The sequence below is a fragment of the Triticum aestivum genome, chromosome 6A (assembly GCF_018294505.1).
Source record: "Triticum aestivum cultivar Chinese Spring chromosome 6A, IWGSC CS RefSeq v2.1, whole genome shotgun sequence".
NCBI classification, from domain to species: Eukaryota; Viridiplantae; Streptophyta; class Magnoliopsida; order Poales; family Poaceae; genus Triticum; species Triticum aestivum.
The window spans coordinates 371,089,676-371,096,013 of NC_057809.1; the positions used below are offsets into that span (position 1 = coordinate 371,089,676).

General features: G+C 39.2%; 1 long non-coding RNA gene across 1 annotated transcript; it reads left to right on the forward strand.

The window, feature by feature from the left end:
* Positions 1 to 3,021: 3,021 nt before the first annotated feature.
* Positions 3,022 to 4,412, forward strand: LOC123130636 (uncharacterized). The gene is made up of 3 exons (XR_006463939.1): positions 3,022 to 3,094; positions 4,138 to 4,297; positions 4,402 to 4,412. It is a non-coding gene; the product is annotated as an uncharacterized lncRNA (long non-coding RNA).
* The last annotated feature ends 1,926 nt before the right edge of the window (positions 4,413 to 6,338 follow it).

Below are 6,338 nucleotides of genomic sequence, written 5' to 3' on the forward strand. Positions count from 1 at the left end.
TGCCCGAGGATGTTATCAAGAAGAAGGTCTTCCCTTTATCTTTGAAGGGAAATGCATTAACATGGTTTAGGCTATGTGATGATATTGGATCATGGAACTACAAGCTATTGAAATTGGAATTTCATCATAAGTTTTATCATATGCATCTGGTTCATCGTGATCGTAATTATACATATAATTTTTGGCCTCGCGAAGGAGAAAGTGTCGCTCAAGATTGGGGGAGCTTAAGTCAATATTATATTCATGCCCCAATCGTGAGCTCTCAAGAAAAATTATTATTCAGAATTTTTATGCTTGGCTTTCTCTCAATAATCGCTCCATGCTCGATACTTCTTGTACTGGTTCTTTTATGATGAAGACTATTGAATTCAAATGGGATTTATTGGAATGAATTAAACACAACTCTGAAGATTTGGAACTCGATGAAGGTAAGGAGTCTGGTATAACACCTAAGTTTGATTGAGTTAAATCTTTCATGGATACCAATGCTTTTCGTGAATATAGCACTAAATATGCACTTGACTCTGAGATAGTAGCTTCTTTCTGTGAATCATTTGCTACTCATGTTGATCTCCCTAAGGATAAGTGGTTTAAATATCATCCTCACATCTCTGCTATTAAAGGAGAATCGAACGTCGTGATGGTTCGACCTCAATCCCGCACCAAAAAAATCGCTCGTACGATCCCACCTCCCCATAAAGAAAATACGAGCCGGTTGGAACCCACGAACCCAACGCACGACTTCACTCTCCACACAACTGTTCACTCCTCCCTGTCCTGAACTCTTTCCCTCCACCGGCACGCGCTTGCTGCCGCCGCCCCACCTCCACCTCCGATTCTCCCTCACCCCATCCCGCCCTCTCCTCTCCCTACACCCGCCGCTTCTCCTCCATGACGTGTGGCCCAGCCACCGCTCGCCACCTCTCCCTCCGCTGCGGCCGCCGGGGCGATGCTCCCGTGCGCACCACGCAATGCAAGTCCGCCGGGCCAGAGGGGGTCAAGGAGGAGCTGTGCAGGCCACTGGAGCTTCTCCTCGGGGATCTCTGGTGGTGGGCGAAGGACCACCCGGATCTCCCCGCGCTGGTGGAGGTGGTAATGGACCTCGGCCACACCCGCTCGCCCTCTTCCCTTCAGGAGATATCATCCTCTCCCACCACCTCCCTCATAATCCCTTGGCACCGACACGATCACATATTGGGTCGTTGTTCTCTGCAAACATGAGCAGTTCTCGGTGCACCCAAGCGGCGCTGCCGAGCGCAGCCTTCAATGCCTCCAGTGGATGTTGCCGCGCTCAGCTCAGGGGAGAGCGGTCGCATCCCACCGCCACATCGGCTCCAGGCGAAAGCCACGCCGCCGGGTCCCCCCACGCACCACCTCCTGCAGGTCTTCATCCGTTAGGGGCCTTCATCCTTCCGCTGGTCCACTTGTTGCACGGACGCATCGGCTCAGGTTAGCACCTACGTTGTGTCAGGCTTGAATAAGGGTCTGCAAGAACCTCGGGGTGGAGGTTTTCATTTCGAATTGCAAAGCGTGGTCCGGTAAGGATTCTGATGTCTATCATCTTCAATCTATTGGAGATAACACTTATTATGCCCAAAATTTTACTGTAAAACAGATGATTAACTCTAGCTGGTTATACCAGCAAACTAACGCCATACAAATGCCAGCTCCCTTTATTGCAGTCTGCACCTCTCCAAGAATGAAATGAACTTGTGTGTTCTTAAATCCTTCTATAAATTATTTGCATAAAACATTGTAATTTACCATTTGGATGAAAAAAAGGGGACACAAATAGTGAAATGTCCCTTCTAGACGAGCCCATTATTAGCCCTACAACTTGTGTACCTTGAGTGAATCAGGATTCACGAGGTTTACCATTAGAGTTTTTATCTATATAGCAAAGAGCTCTATATCCCACATACATTGTGCATTCACACCACTGCATCCCGGATCTACTTATTCTTCTTTTCTCCTACAATCCTATTTAGAGCATTTACCTTTTAGGTTTAATACAAGGCATTTGTGTGGTCTAGGATTGTATCACAGGAGAACTATACATAGTAGTCTGTCAAGAAAATCTCATAGTTTTTGTTTTGTAAGATTTTGTGAGCCATTTTAGCTATTTAGAGCTATCACATCTCTGTCAATTAATTTTGTTCTGCTCGGATGTGAAACTGCACATATTTAAAAATGTATCCAACATGAGACACTGGATATTGAGACCACCATGTGTTGTTACTTATTCTTTATGAACATGTACTAAATTTCTATTTTTTTACAGATATGGGTTGCATATGTTCAGTGGAAGGGATATGTGTGCCAATTTGCATATTTTTAAATTTCTTTTATCTTTAACTTTGGAACATACATGGTCACTCGAATAGATATTAAGGAAGATATAGCAGAGAAGGAGCTGGCATCTTCGTGCCCTTCCAACTGGAGGTTAGTTCTTTACAATTTTCTTCATTATCCCTCAATCGTTCAAGTTCTCAGTCATTGTAGCGTACTTGCTGGCTTCTAGCTGCAATTTCATGGTGGTAGACACTGAATGTAGATTTTAAATTGTACGGACTGATTTAGAGTATGTTGACCTCTCGTGTTCTGAAGCCTTTTGATGTATGCTTCCATTTTGAAAGAATTGAAGCAATTGTTCCATGGAGTGAAATAACACTTTCATCCTCAAACAATAGGTGTCTCATTAAGTTTCTTATTCACCAAATGAAACATGTGTCAGTAATAGCACAACTAAAGTTGCTGAACACATTATTATAAAATGATAGGCTGGATTATGGCTTGTATGCATTCTACAAGGATTATTTCCTGTGGAATTAAAATTAGTTATCTATTTTTAAGGATACTATTTATGAAATTTTATCTGGCCAAATATTTTTGTTAGGAAATGGAAGCGAGACTATTGTATTTTCCCCTTGTAAACCAGCGATATGGGAGGACACCATTATTACAAATTTGAAGTCTGACCGCGTGTTATTGGCAAGATACCTACGTGGATGATATCAACAAGCTCGATGGCCACAATGAACCAGATGTTGTCAACTACATGGAGGACATCTATAAGTACTACAAGGCAGCACTGGTAACTACAATCTTCCTCTTCAGCATGTCTGTTGAAGCGACACACAACTGTACTTTCTGTCTTAAGATGAAATACGAACACATAGCCAACATCACTTAATTACTGTGCAATGGAACTTATGCTGACACAAGACAATATTTCTGTGATACCTCACTAATCTAAACTAAAGACTAACTAATTCGGCAATGAAGTAGACATGTTTCAAGTCCTTTTCAAGTCAAAGTGTTTAGTTTAGATTGATGTACAGTGAACAAGAGTAGCATTGAGTAGAACACTTTTGCTTTCTAAAACTAGGGATACACATGCTCAGATTCTCATGCAACCATCCAGTACCATTTATATGTTCTTGGCTCTTCCTGTAGACTTTAATACTTCGCAGTTGATGTGTTTAATATCTTGGTTTCTTTTTCTCCTTTTCGCTGAAACTACCCAATTATCCTATGGCTAGAATTGTTTCTATAACTTAATCTCCTAATTTTTTTCCATGTGTTGCAATATATCCAAGGTTTTCTCATGAAACCATTTGATTTGTTTCTTGCGCCTTCCATTTTTGTGTTTTCCTTAACCATCAGTTCATTTGATTCTGTATGACTGATCTCAATTGCCTGATAAACTTTTGAATTTCTAGAGTTATCAAGGGAATGTTATTTTTCTGTATAATGACTTTCTTTTACAATTGATTTCGTAAACACATATTTCTTACCAAAAGATATTCTTCATATGCCCACTAACTGAAACGAGCTGAGTCGCTTTCGACATTTTTTATTCCATGAAGAATACATAGTGTATTTCTTGCTTTCCTGCTGTCTCAGAGGAAGAAGAAAATCTCTGAATTACGTATGTGTTTGAGCTATGAGGGACGCCTGTTATGTCATTTATTCTCTTACAGTACATCTTAGCAGCTTAGCTTCTTGAAGTTATATTTGTAAATAGTTTCATTTCGTGTAGGACATTCAAGAGTGAGTTGTTTTCTGTGGTCAGAAAAAGAAACAATTCCAGTGAGATACTTGTATAATTCATTTGATGGCTCTTCTTTTCCTCAGGCTATTCTTTTCCCCAGGTTCTTATTGATCTCTTCTTTGCATGAGCTTCTGAACACACATCTAATGCTTCTAAGAAGCAAATTCCATACTCTAGTAGTGACTTGCTTTCCGGTGTTTTGGTGGGAGAAAATTTTCAGAAGCCAAGTTGTGCTAGACATAGGTAAACCTGCTCATCTCATTTAACTTATATTCTTGTGAACTATCATAATATCCTCCTGATGCTTCATGTTATGTTTACACATGCCACTTTATGACAATGTGAAGATATACTACGCCAAGGAGCTAAAAAAGACTCTGGTTTTATGAGTGCTCAGGCTCTGGTCTGACTTGTACAACAAAGTTCAAGACTGGTCGCATGAGCTGAGCCAGAGCAAGAAACAAAGCAGTTCTTTTGTGGACTGAGGGAGCATTTGACATGTATCATGTATGTCAACACACACGTTTAGATGGAATGTACTTATGTTCTAGGGCAACATAGGGCAACATTATTTGTGCCTTATTTGCTATCAAGGAAATCATTGGCATGTTTGTATGCTTCATTTATTATGTTTAAGCCATATTTACTGAACTTTTCTAGAGTCATTCCCATAGCACTGACAATGAATTCTAGAAGTTATGGACTTAATGTTATTCATAAGCTATTTTTTCAATTAACTTGATTCGGAACTTCAATTATGATACTGAGACTCCAAGCACAAAATATAACTGAGACAATTAAGATTCATGCTTCTGTGTCCCGATATTTGTAATAAATAATAATGCTAGCTGCTCTTCTATAAATGGTTCAAATTTATGATACCCTCTTTTTCAAATTGGTTATATTATCGATTTCTCATACAACTAAAAACCTATTTTATTACTTGTGCGATGTTTTCACTGGCCCATTCACTATACAACTTCAAATCTATGTAAAGCATCACATGTGTTTCCAATATAATCTATTTATTACTTCTGTGATGTTTTCACGGGCCCATTCTCTATACAGCTTCAAATCTATGTAAAGCATCACATGTGATTTCAATAGTAATCTACTCCCTCCGTCCCACAATATAGGATGTTTTCACAAATTATGTTAGTTTGCAAAATGTCTTATATTATGGGACAGAGGGAGCATTTATTAGTAGTGTGATGTTTTCATGGGTTGAACCACATTAAGCCATCGAATGTTTGCCCCGTCTTCGGTACAAGGTAAAACAAGTGGCGAAGTTGTTGTCACTTAGGAATGAAAATCATGTGCAATCAAGTTGGACACATATTTCTGATTTAGAACAACTATCTAATGTGTGTTTATATGTCTTTTTATCATCCCGTTGCAACGCACGGGCATTCAACTAGTTGAAGTAAAGGTAATTGAACCTATTAAAGTTGAAGAAAAGACTATCACTTATAATGTTGATCCTATTGTTCCTACCGCTTATATTGGGAAACCACCTTTCCCTGTTAGAATAAAGGATCATGCTAAAGCTTCAACTGTGGTTCGTAAGAGTAATGCTAGAACACTTAAACCCCTTGAGAAAATTACAGTTGAACCTAGTGTTGCTATGGTTAAAGATCTCTTCGTCGCTAATATTGATAGGCATGTTATTTACTTTTGTGATGAAGCTGGTAGAATTGCTAGACCCGATACTAAAGATAAACATAGACTTGTTGTAGGCATGCATGTTGTTTCTGTTAAAATAGGAGATCATTGCTATCATGGCTTATGTGACATGGGTACTAGTGCGAGTATAATACATCATTCTTTATACGAAGAAATTATGCATGATATTGAACCTGCTGAGATAGAAGATATTGATGTTACTATTAAGCTTGCCAATAGAGATACTATTTCACCAGTCGGGATTGTTAGAGATGTTGAAGTCTTGTGCGGGAAAGTTAAATATCCTACTGATTTTCTTGTTCTTGGTTGCCCACAAGATGACTTTTGTCCCATTATATTTGGTAGACCCTTCTTGAATATTGTTAGTGCTAAGATAGACTGCAAAAAGGATATTGTTACTGTTGGTTTAGGGGATATGTCTCATAATTTTAATTTTGCTAAATTTCGTAGACAACCCCATGATAAATAATTGCCTAGTAAACATGAAATTATTGGTCTTGGTTCTATTGCCGTGCCTCCTAATGATCCATTAGAACAATATTTGCTAGACCATGAAAATGATATGTTTATGAAGTATTCTTTAAACAGGGACCTATTTTGA